Here is a 13060-nt window from a genome sequence, read left to right as displayed (position 1 = left end):
CAACCTCTTCCCTTTGTTCCTCTGGCCCTAGGAGTGGTAGCTGCTTCCTGTAGTTACACCCTCTGTAATAACCTTAGTGCTCCCTTTGTGCCTTTTCAGTTTTCCAATACTTGGTGTGTACATGAACCACCCAAATGAGAACAAACAGAGGCTATTTATTTAGAGCTTGCTAAAGCAAGGAGCCAGCCATCACTTAGGTTTGGCAGTGCCTCAAAGGCAGGCAAGGGAATGGGAAAGCTTTATATTGAAAACAAAGGAAGGTGTCAGGTTTGCCCCAGCTGGAGGTAATTAGCATATGGGATCTGGGGTGATTTAACTAGAAGCAGGGTTTCTTTTGTGTTTGGGGAGTATATTTGGCTTTCTGTGGTTGGTCCTGAGTTGGAAGCAGAGGCAAAAAAGAGGGAAGTTGGCAATTATTGACCAAGCCCTGACCATTCTGGGCTGATTGTTGCAGAGATTGTGGATCAAGAGTTCTGTTGTCATATGTGGTCTGGCTATTGTCCATTTGTATATTCAAAATCTCACTGCTTAACAATTGTAGATTAAATTCTCTCTGTTAAAATAATGGATATGATCACTGTTGTTTGAGGAGACTTGAAAAAATCACTAAGTTGTGTCCCCTATATTTCATCACCACCACCCCTACCTACTGCCAAACCTCCCCCACCTACTTGTCATAGGCCTGCAAGTGCCATCCCCAAGATTACAAAATCCTTCAAGGTCACATTCTGTTTCAGGCAGCTTCTTTGAAAATAATTTTATTTTTAGAGAAGTTTTAGATTACAGAAAAGTTATATAAAAAATATAGGGTATTCCCATATATCCCACCCCCTCCCCTCTCTCATTTTCCCCTAACATCTTAAATTAGTGTGGTATGTTTGTTACCATTGATAAACAACTATTGAAGCATTGCTACTAACCATGGTCTATAGTTTACATTATGGTTTATACTTTGCACCACACAATTATATAGGTTTTGACAAAATGTATAATGCCTGTATCTGTCATTGCAATATCAATGCAGAACAATTCCAATGTCCCTCAAATGCCCCATGTGACACCTATTCTTCCCTTTCCCTCCCCTCTGAACCTATGGTGACCACTGCCTTTATATCAATGTTACAAGTTTTTCTATTACTATAATAATAATGTCTACTTTGGTCCATAGCTGCACTCCATCCCTATGTCCATCCATCCCTTAATTGTGAGGATCCTGGGATGGTGATGCACACTCTGATTCTGATCGAGAGGGGGTCCAGATCCCATGGGCAGATGGATGGAAATTCTTGCTTGCAGTTGTAGACACTCCCTGTTTTTTGGGATAGGACCATCATCATCACTTTGCTAGTTGTCCTGGTTGAGTCTGATGAACTGGATAAAAGGTGTTGGCTGTAACTCTGCTGAGATTCAGGGTTCAACTGGCATATGGACAGACTGAAGACTTCAGTATCTGGGATATATATTTAATGGATATAGTGCTAATTATAGGTTCAAATAAAAGGGGTAGAAGAACCATGTGTAGGGAAATTATAAATAAGTCTAACTCTGTTACATGAGGGTGTTGTAGAGAAATCGGGTGTGCGCGGTATCGAAGGCCAGGACACGAGAGTACTGAGAAGGAAGTTGGTTTATTTCGACCGGCCGGGCTCGGCGGACTCTCGTCCTAATAAAAACCGAGCCCGGAATAGAATTTTGGGTTCCCTTTTATACAGAAAAGATATAAGGGTAGGGAGTTAAATGGTGCTTTTGTGAAAGAAAATGAGTTTCCTTGTTAGTTAAGTGTTTGAGTACCAGATAAGTTTTTTATAGTACCCCCATATTTTAGGTGAGCTTGAATTAGCATATCGCTCACATCTCAGGTGAGCTTTAGCATATCCCTTACATCTCCGGTGAGCTTGAATTAGCATATCTTTCACATCTCATCTGGAGGCAACCCTAAACACATTTGTCTTACATCCTTTTTGAACATTCAGAGACTATAGGGCCTATATTACTTATTTGGCCATCTTGGGGACTAGGTACTCTTGGAAACAATTTTGAATTTATGCACAGGCTGTATCAAGGGAAATTGGTTTTCATATATTCTAAGGTAAGGCCCACTGATGGAGTGCTGATTTCATGGGGTTGTCTGTCCTGCCTATAGTGTTCAGATGTCTCTAGAGTCCCTGGGAGTACCCCTGTTTGAGGCTTTGTTTACTGTGGAGGTCAGCAATATCCTCCTGAGATGTGCATAAGTGTAACCTCTGAAATGACCTCCCAGCTCACTTTGTACAAGTAACAGAAGAGGCATGTGTAGAAAGGTCATATCTGAGTCCAACTTCATCACACTCAGGAACACAAATTCCAAAGTAGGGCCAACTGACATGGCCCTGAACTCCAGAGCCATCTGCCATGACCATGGAAACTGTGGGTCTCTGTAGCCCTCAGGAGAACCAGTACCTGGGTTTCTATCTACTTTGTCTGTCTCTGGGGACCCTGCTGAGGTGTGCATAAGCATTACCCTTCTGATGACCTCCCGATTCTTTTTTGGAGACTCATAGCCATATAAACTCATTTGTCCTTTCCATTTCCCCCTTTTATCCAAAGTCACAAAGCAGTTTTTAATACCTGATATTACATGTAGGCTGAGATATTCTGCTTGTCTGAGCTGACCCTCTTATTCAAGGTCTTTTTCTAGTTACATCCTCAGTCCCAGCTCATGTTGAAACCTCTTAGCCATAAAAACTCTTTTGTATTTAATGTTTCCCCCTTTTGGTCAAGGTCCAAATGCATTGCTGGTTGGCATTTGGTATTAATCCCTCAGGCCAGGGAGGAGCATCCCCTGGAGTCAGGTCCCATATCCGGGGTGGGGGAGGGGAAGGGAGCGAGTTTATTTGCTGAGTTTAGCTTAGAGCAGGGGTTCTTAACTAGGGGTCTGTGGACAAGGAGTCCATGGGAAGATTTCGGGGGGTCCGTGAGCTTGAATTGAAAAAAATCAACTTATTCTTTATTTTCTCTGACTCGAACTGAAATCTAGCATTTCCTTCACTTATCAATGTAAGCAATAAATTACAGTAGTATTCATTTCCTATCACATTGTTGCATATCTCAAAAAATTGTTTATGGTCATCCATACTTTGAAATTATGATAGTTGTTAGACCTGATGCTAGTTAAGTGTCATGAAACTACCTGTCCCATTCTGAGAAGGGGTCCATGGTTTTCACCTGTCAAAGGGGTCCATGTAACAAAAAAGATTAAGAATCCATGATTTAGAAAGAGGCCACATTTAAGTAACAAGAAAATTTTTAGGAGGTAACTCTTAGACAATAGATATTATTAGGCTAAGTTTCAATTTTCCAAGAATAAGATTTGTAAGTACAAGCATTAATATCAAGGGCTTGGTGTATTGGTCTGTTTTCTTTTATTAGGTACTGCCTATGAACTCCAGAGATTCTTGTCATTCTGTTAGAGAACACAGCAGGATTCCTCAGGATGGGAATTTAATATTTTGTTGGTTATTGTGTGGGTCTCCACCCACTGAGGTAACACCCTGTGACCACATGAACACATTCATATTCCACAGAGGCACTCACCAGGTACACTCTTCCTCACACATCCCCCTGCCACAACACCCCGAACCATGACCCTCCCCTGCCATAGTTGCCCAAAGAACGCTACAACTGTATTTTCAACCACTGTCCTCTACTTCCCCAGAGTTCACCTGTTCCTTCCTCCAGCCCTCCTACCAGCTCTATGGATAGCCCAACCCATCCCCCCCAACCTGCCTAACATTCACACTCACACTCCAGCATCGTCGACCCTGCTCACACTAATATAACCTGTGCATAAATTCAAAATTATCTAATTCTGTATCCAAGTGTACCTAGTCTCTAGAGATCCAAATAAGTAATATAGGCCCTATAGGCTTTAAATGTTCAGGACAGATGTAAGACTGAATGTGTATTCAAAGTTGCATCCAGACAGAATGTGGGGGATATGCTAATTCAAGCTCACCTGAAATGGAGGGGGATATGCTAAGTCAAGCTCACCTGAAATGGGGGGGATATGCTAAGTCAAGCTCACCTGAAATGTGGGGGGTACTTTAATTCAAAACCTATCTGGTACTCAGACAAACACTTAACTAACAAGGAAAGTTGTTTTCTTTCACAAAAACACCATTTAACCCCCCACCCTTATATCTTTTCTGTATAAAAAGGAACCCAAAATTCTATTTGGGGCTTGGTTTTTATTAGGACAGGAGTCCGCTGAGTTCGGCCAGTCGAAATAAATCAACTTCCTTCTCAAAGTTCTCCTGTCCTGGCCTTTGATACCATGTACACCTGACTTCTCTACAACGACATAGCTACAACACAATCATCCCCGTCCTCTGCCAAATCTCCCCCTTATCAGATTCTCCATGGTGAAAGGAAATCAAACATCAAACTTGGTGGGATGGGGGGGCTAAGAATAGTTTCATAGACCCCCTCTACCGAGGGTGCTTCTCTTTCTCCAGTTAAACAGTGATCTAAGTTTTGAGGAGAAAAATTAGACCCTTAGTCCAATCAGTCATTACAGATGTTAAACAGTCTTTGCCTCCTACACATATAATATGATTCAATTTACCAAAAAAATGTTTTCACAAAGAGTCCTTCTTTTGGAAATAGGGAATACACACCCCTCACCTCCTAATAAGGATGATTACATTCACAGGTGGTAATTACATTAAGTGAAAATGTGCATTTGTTCCAAAACAATTGAACAAAGGAAACTGAGATAAACACAAAGTGTTTCATCATCTGAAGACGTTTCCTCTGGCTCCCTAACAGAGGGTAATTGAATTCCAAAAGATTGCATGTATTGATTGAAGTACTGGCCCCTAGATATTTAACAGATGAATGAAACCAATGAAAAGGGCACTTACTGTTCACATTTCCCAATAACAGAGATCAAGCATTAATAAAGGGAGAGAGTTAATTTTAGGAAATGATACTTCCCCCAAAAGATTGCATTTATTGAAAATGTTCCATAAAATAGTTTTGTAGATTATTAGCATATAACAATACATGGCTTGAAAGAGAATGAGGTCAGAGAGGGCAGGTTACAGGAAAATTGCCTCCAATTGCTGCTCTGGACAGAGAACAGAGCCTCAGCGACCTGAAGCAGAATGGGGCTTTGGAGAAGCTTACAATCTTGGGAATGGTTCTTGCAGGGCTCTGAAAACTTGTTAAGTCTTGCCTTTCACTTTTAGCTCTAATGCTTAGTCCCCATATTTCTAGTCCAGCTGTGTCTTCAGCGGTTTCAAGGTTTTGGCCTGCTAACTGCCAAAATGGTGCCTGAAAGTGGGACTGTCTTGCACAATGGAGGGGTAGTTGATTTCTTCAGGGAATTGATATCTGGAATTCACTCATTCAACGAATGAAAAAAGAATACTTATAGATTATGTGCTGTACTCCTGGGCTATGAAGATCAGTAAAGCAACCCTTTAGCATCTGTCTATGCCTATAAACAAATAAATCATCTTGCAGTGTGTTGTGTTAAGTACCTGACCAAGTAGGTGAGTTCAGAAAAAGAGATATCAAGAGTTATTGTGATTGACAAGTTCTTTGGGAAGCATGTTAGATTTTACCAACATTTGTGCTTTTAATCGTCACAAAAATCTCATGGCAATATCTATGAATGAAGTGTTGAGTAGACTGAGGATCAGGGAGGGTAACTTAATCATTCCAATAGTAATGAACTGGCCCAGTCAGTTTGGTTTTTCTTAACTCTTAGACTCTTTTTAATAGATCATGATAGCCCCCCAAAATTAGGGATAGGTAAAATTTAGTTACTTTTTCCATTGTTACTTTCTTGATCTAGTTAAAATGAAAGCACAGCTTGTGCCAGATTTAGTCACACATACTGACAAACTGATTTTTATTGATAACTAGGCACAGGCACAGCCTTATAATCTGCTGTGTAAATTGGATGAAGTTACAGATCTCTGTGCTTTTTTTGGGGGTGAGAGCTCCAAAAACATCTTGCATAAAATGTTCACCTGAGATGACTGTGACAATATCCTAGTGGCAGGATTCATCTTACTATCTATTGGAAACAATCAAGGAACCTCTGAAAAGAGTGGGCAAAAGACCAAAATGGATTAAGCACCTGGCCACTTTTGAAGGAAAGAGGCTGCAGATGTTTGTCATGATTCCTGCATGAATTGAGAAGTGTCTAGTGTCTAAAGTGTTCATATTTTGAATACCACTAATTTCACAATGAGAAACAATTTTTAGTATCTACTTATCTATTTTGCTATTTAATAAGCTGATTTCATCAGTGAAACATCTATTTCTAATCTTCATTAGGCTAACTGCCATAGCCTCTAGTATGAGCAGGAGATAAAGATAACTGAGGCAATTGTTACAGTTGCCTCAGGAACGTGGTCTTTCTGATTAAATGGTAGCTGACTGTATTAGTAGCCAAAGGGGTGCTGAAGCAAAACACCAGAAATCTGTTGGCTTTTATAAAGGGTATTTATTTGGGGTAGAAGCTCACAATTGCCAGGCCATAAGGCATAAGTTACTTTCCTCACTGACGTCTGTTGCCACATGTTGGAGCAAGATGGCTTCCGACAGCTGCATGGGTTCAGATTTTCTTCTTCCTAGGGCTTGTTTCTCTCCAGGCTCAGATGCCCTGCTTTCTCCACCAGCTGTAGACTATCATGTGACCTGCTCTGTCTCTCTCCCCGGGGATCAATTCTCTCCAGGCTCAGCTGCTCTGCTCTCTGTGTGCTTACTTCCTGGCTTCAGCTCAAAACTCCAACTAACTCCTCTGTTCTCCTGTGTAGTTTCATCTGTGAGTCCCCACCCATCAAGAGGGTGGAAACTTGATGTCCTACTGACATGGCCCAATCAAAGTCTTAATCTTTATTTATTCAAATAAAAGTGAAACTTCTGAATCCAATACAATCTAATGTGCAAGTAGTCAAGTTTACAAACATAATCCAATATCTGTTTTTGAAATCCATAAATAATACCACACTATTACACTGACCATGCCTAGTGTGTCAGTTTATCAGGGAAATTGATTTCCCTAATCATCTTAATTCCTTTATTTCCTTTATCCCACTGAACCAATGCATTGGTAAAGCCTATTGAATCTATCTCTAAAGCATATCGCTGTTCTTTCTACTAATTTTTGTCTCCCTCTGATACTATCCATTTTGAACCACCATACTCTCTTGTCTGGACTAAAGCTAGAACTCCTAACTGGACTGTCTCCTTCTGTTGCGCCTATATATCTAACCTACACAGAGCAGCCAGAGGAATCTTTGGAAAATGTCTGTCAGTTCATGTCAGGACCTGTTTAAAATGCTTCAATGACTTCTTGTTCAAAATAAGATAAATATCTTATTTTGGACCTCTAGCCCTCAGTTACAGAAGCTAGCCCTGTCCTGTTTCTCTGATTCAATTTTACTTCTCTTTTCATATGATAGTCAAAAGCTTCACTGCCCATTCTGTTTCTTGAACATGCCACATTCTTTCTTACCTTATACTTGCTCATGAGGTGAAATCCTTTAGAATAATCACTGACTTCTCTTTTTCAGACCCTATACCCATTCCATCATTGAATTTTAACACTCTTCCCTAAATTTAGCCTCCAACCACTTCCATAACTACCTCCCCAGTCCAAGCCAACATCATCATTTGCTCTGATTTTTGTCATGGCTTCCTACCTGGTCTCCCAACCTCAAGTTTCTTCTGAACAGAATAGCTAAAGTGAGCTTGCTATTACAGATCTCTAATTATATCATCCTCTGCCCCAAACCTTCCCATCTTACTCATGGTAAAATTCAATTGCCCATAATGCCCTAAGTGAACCAGTCCTCCCCACCCCACCTCTTTTCTCATATCATCTCCTCCCACTCTCCTTGTCACCCATTAGCACTCCAGGACTTTACTGCTGTTCCTTTAACATGTCAGTCACTCTTCTCTCTCAGGGCTTTGAATGTGTAGTAACTTTTGTCTGGAATGTTCTACCCCAAATACTCACACAGTTTTCTCCCTCAATTCTTCCCAGTCTCTGCCCAAATGTCACCTGCTAAGTAAGACCCTCTCAGACTATCTGATCTCAAATAGCAACCCCTTCCTTCATCACTTTATCCTTAGGGTATTAGTCAGCTAAAGGGGTGCTATTGCAAAATACCAGAACTCTGTTGGTTTTTGTAAAGGGTATTTATTTGGGATAGAAGCTTATAGTCATAACACCTTAAGCAGTTCAACTCAAGGTACGATAAGAGGTACTTTCTCACCCAAAGTCATTGGTCATGTTTTGGAGCAAGACAGCTGGTGTTGTCTGTGAGAGTTCAGCCTTCCTTCTTCCTCTTAAGGCTCCATGGTTCCAGCTTCTTCTAATATCAGCTGTAGGCTCGGTTAAGTCTTTTCTTTCTCCTGTAGCTTGTTTCTCTCCAGGCTCAGCTGCTCTGGATTCTGGTCTCTGCAGCTGCGGCAGCTGCAAACCATCAGGTGAATGGCTCATTTCACTTCCTGGGGCCACAGAATCCTGTCTAATGAACTGTCTCTTTTTTCTGTGATCTCCTTCTCCTTGCATTCACTTCTTGGGGCTCCAGTTTCAAAACTCCAACTCTGTGTGTCTACTTCCATGTGAGAGTCTGTTTTATCAGCCCAAGGGGCTGGGACTCAATGCTGTCTCACTCTAATGATGTGATTATCTCAGAGCCCTAATCTTAACATAATTTAATCAGACATCTCTGCTGAATGTAATACAATTAAAGGGTTATCACAAGCCCAGAGAAATAGAGCAGTTTACAAACAAAATCAGTATTTTTTCTTTTAATTCATCAATAATATCAAACTGCCACACTCAGCAACCACTTCTTCGCTAATATGCCTTCTCTCCCTTACCTCGCTTTATTTGGCTCCTTGACACTTTCACTATTTGACGTACTACATAGTTACTCATTTATTATTGGTTTACAGTTTACCTCCTTCCAATGATATGTATGCTTCATGAAGGCATGGACTTTTTCTGTTTTGTTCATGCTTGACTCTCTAAACCAAGAACATTCCCCAACACCTACTAGGCACTCAATGTTTATTTGTTCAGTGAATGAATATACTCCTGGATTTTCAATTATATGAACATTTTTATTGCTTAAGTCAATATGAATTATATTTCTACCTCTTATAACATGGTCTTTCAAACTTGTCACTTGATATAATTCTTTGTTGTGAGACAGCATCTTGTGCATTGGCTATTTTTAACAGCATTCCTTGCTTCTTCCCACTAGATGCCTGTAGCAATCCCCTAGTTGTGACAACCAAACATGTATCCAGATATTTCCAAATGTCTCTTAAGGGGCACAATAGCCCCTGTTGAGACTCAGCTCAAATATGATCTCCATCAAGGCTTGATTAATTTTCTCTTAATATGAGTTAGGAGTCCTTTATCTGTACTTTTATAATAATCTGTGTTTATCTGTATCTCAGAGAATATGTGTGATATAATTGATTAATATATATGTGTAGAATTGTCTCATTTGATGAGACCAGATAGGTTGTGACATCCTTGAATGTAGGAACTGTAGCTTTTATCTCTGTATCTTGTGTTGTTTAGCTCAGTTCTAGCATAGAGAGGGATCAATAAGTATTTTTGAATGATAGAGTGAATAAATGACACTAACTCCCTTTGCTAGGTACGGGCATTGAAAATAGAGTTGACATAAGCCTCCTCATTCTAGTAGTGAAGAAATCAACTAGGGCTTTGACAATTCTATGATATATAAACAAAGCTATAGAATAGAAAATTTTGAAAAATGAAGGGCAGTGGAGATTAGAGCTTAGTACCCACTATGGAGAACTAACTCATCAAAGAGAATCATTCAAAAGTCTGTGCAAGCATAGGTGCTATGGTGGTTTGAATAATTTAGGCAGTTCTATATCCAATACATCAGGGGTGGATAATTTTCTGCTCTATTTTTTTCTACAACATGAGATGAAACCATCACTGACATTATTTCTACTTTCAAAAATGTGCCTGAAAAAGGAAATTTTAGATAAGTGGTACAAAAACAAGCTTGTGACTCATTTGTTTTAGATACTCTGAGCTATTCAAATGAGAGTAACAGCAATTTGGTTCTCTCATTTGGGCTATTTTACTGAAAGTGGATATGTAGTTTTATGTTTTGTTTTTGAAAGTCTTTTTGTTCTCTGACTTAGTAATCCTTTCCTGCTTTGCTAAGAAACAAAGCTTACATGCCTTATTATGTATTTTTATTAAATGCTCAAATAGATTTAATATTGGATAATAACTGGAGCTAAAATTAATTTAAACTGATTTTAAAATCACTTAGAAAATTTTGTTATATTTTCATCTACAGATTCAAGTATGCATATTGTCAGGCAAAAGAGGAGTATGTGTATTTAAAGAAAATATAAAACATATTCTTAATGATAAACATTGATAGGAGTAAGAAATGTAAGCTTTCTTTTAATCCTCAATTCAATGACTTCACACAATTCCCTTAGGAAAATTGAGTGGGAGAGGGAAAAAAACATGTCCAGGAAGGAAAAATAGATTTTTTTCAAGATTAAAAAACTCAACCTCATAATCTTCCCACCCCCGGAAATGTGATGGAGCATTTTCATATACTGCAAGGGTAAGTAGAAGTTGAAAAAGAAAAAAAAATTTTTCCCACTGGTGCAAAAAGGGAAAGAGATGCCCACCACGCCTTCCCTTTTCTTAGATCATTTTCCATTGTAAACTTGTAATTGTAAATTATTTCTCTGTCCCTTTGAAATGTACATAAATATTTTTAAAAGCTAAGTAAGACTTTTCTAGCTTTTCAACCCAGGGATGTCTTTCTTAAGGACCAGGGACCATCCTTCTGAAATGTAATCATCAAGGAAGGTAGGACCTTTATTTCCCCATTTACATGGGCTAACTTGGGAATATGACTCCAAATTTTAACTATCTACCTGACTTAGAGACATGATACAATTTTTTTATTCCTTTTGATAAATGTAATTCTCTAACAAAAGCCCACTCCAATTACCGACATGAACTATGTGTGACAAATAGTTTTGTTAAACTGTCTTACTTGAGGATTAATTATTAGGAATCTTGAAAACATACATGTAATGGGTAGTATCTGTTTGGCTGTATGAACAGGTGAGATCTTTCTTTCTTTGCAGTCTCTTTAGTGGATTACCTGGTTTAAGGTTTCTTCAATATTAAAATTGTTTTTCTTTCTCTTCTACCTTTGTGGAGAAGGTTCCTGGTTTTGGGAGAAGATTTTGTTTTTAATTCTATTTCCCCAACAATACCTAATATAATTTGATTCTTCGAAAAATTCTATGAAACAGGGCAGCTATTTTTGTCCCCACTTATGGTTTAGGAAAATGATGTCCAGAGGGATTAAATAATTTTAAAAAAGTCACACCTCTAATAAGTGATTTATCCATTTAGCAGAAGGTAGTATTGCTTTGTGATAAAAGCCGAGTTTGCCTATTCCTTAACGTCAGGTAGAAGTGAGAAGTGAACACAGAGGAATGCCAGACCTACCAGCCAACAGCATCAAATTCAAACTTGAGTGTGTTTTCCTCCAGGATCTGCCCAACGCCCAGCTGAGAGAAGTGGTCCTAAGGAGACTGTACTCTGTTTCCCCTCTAGTTACTTCAAATTCCATCCCTGAAACATATCAAACCTCCAGAAAATGAAGTATATAGAAAACTCTTTTTCTGTTCCTATTACATAGTTTCACCATGTTTTAACTTTTTCTTCTCATACTTTGTCAAATGGCAACAACAGCAGCAACCACAACATCATCCCAAATAGTCACATGGAATTTTTGGTTACCTTTGCTATAAGAAGAATAAGACATAGTATTTACAACTGTGATTCATGGTGTATCTTTAGTATCTTGGACAGTGCTGAACAGATAGTAACTGTTCAGAAAATATTTGTTGACTGAGGCAGACTTGGCCCAGCAGTCAGGGCGTCCGTCTACCACATGGGAGGTCCGAGGTTCAAACCCCGGCCTCCTTGACCAGTGTGGAGCTGGCCCATGCGCAGTGCTGATGCTCGCAAGGAGTGCCCTGCCACGCAGGGGTGTCCCCCGTGTAGGGGAGCCCCACATGCAAGGAGTGTACCCCATAAGGAGAGCCACTCAGCGCGAAAGAAAGTGTAACCTGCTCAGGAATGGCCCAGCACACACGGAGAGCTGACACAACAAGATGATGCTACAAAAAGAAACACAGATTCCCGTGCCGCTGACAACAACAGAAGCGGACAAAGAAGATGCAGCAAATAGACACAGAGAACAGACAATCAGGGTGGGGGGGGTGGGAGAAGGGAAGAGAAATAAAGAAATAAATCTTTAAAAAAAAAGAAAATATTTTTGAATGAATGAAGTAGATTGATAAATGAAGACTTGCTAGTAGTAATTCTGATACAGAACGCAAGCATCAATGATCACCACACGTGTATTATAAACTGTTTTCTGTACTGTGAAGCCAAATTATCTCTTTGAGAAGAGTTTCCAACATTCTCTGCTGGGAAACCCCCTTCCCCACCCAGAGGAAATGTTTTGATTTACCTAAAACGATTGATCTCAATTGATCATTTTGCCCTTTTCATCCAATTTCATTCAGAACTAATTTGAGCCATTTTCAGAAAGTATGTTCACCTTATGATCAACATGTTCATATTCTCAGTTTTTATTGATCTTAGTATTCTATCCATTTATTCATTTAATAAATACTTATATATAGAATGCCTACTATGTATCAGACTGCATGTTGGGTATTGGGAAAAAACAAATATGGTCTTTGTCTCTGTGGAAGTTACAGTACAAAGAGGAGAAAGAAATTAAGTAGTAATTACACAAACAAATATAATAATCACATGTGAAAAGTCTTATGAGGGAAATTAGGAAACTCATGGTGCCAAGGGAGAAAATAGTGGAGAAAGGGTAGGGAGACTAAATATGTCTTCAAGCATCTGGTATTTTGAATGGAGATCTGAAAGACGAGTTGTTCAGATGATGAAAAAGAGAGAAATTGTGTATGTATGTGTGTA

This window comes from Dasypus novemcinctus, chromosome 8 (genome assembly GCF_030445035.2).
Source record: "Dasypus novemcinctus isolate mDasNov1 chromosome 8, mDasNov1.1.hap2, whole genome shotgun sequence".
Lineage (NCBI taxonomy): Eukaryota > Metazoa > Chordata > Mammalia > Cingulata > Dasypodidae > Dasypus > Dasypus novemcinctus.
The sequence above is the reverse complement of the archived record's forward strand: the minus strand, read 5'-3'. Positions refer to the sequence as shown.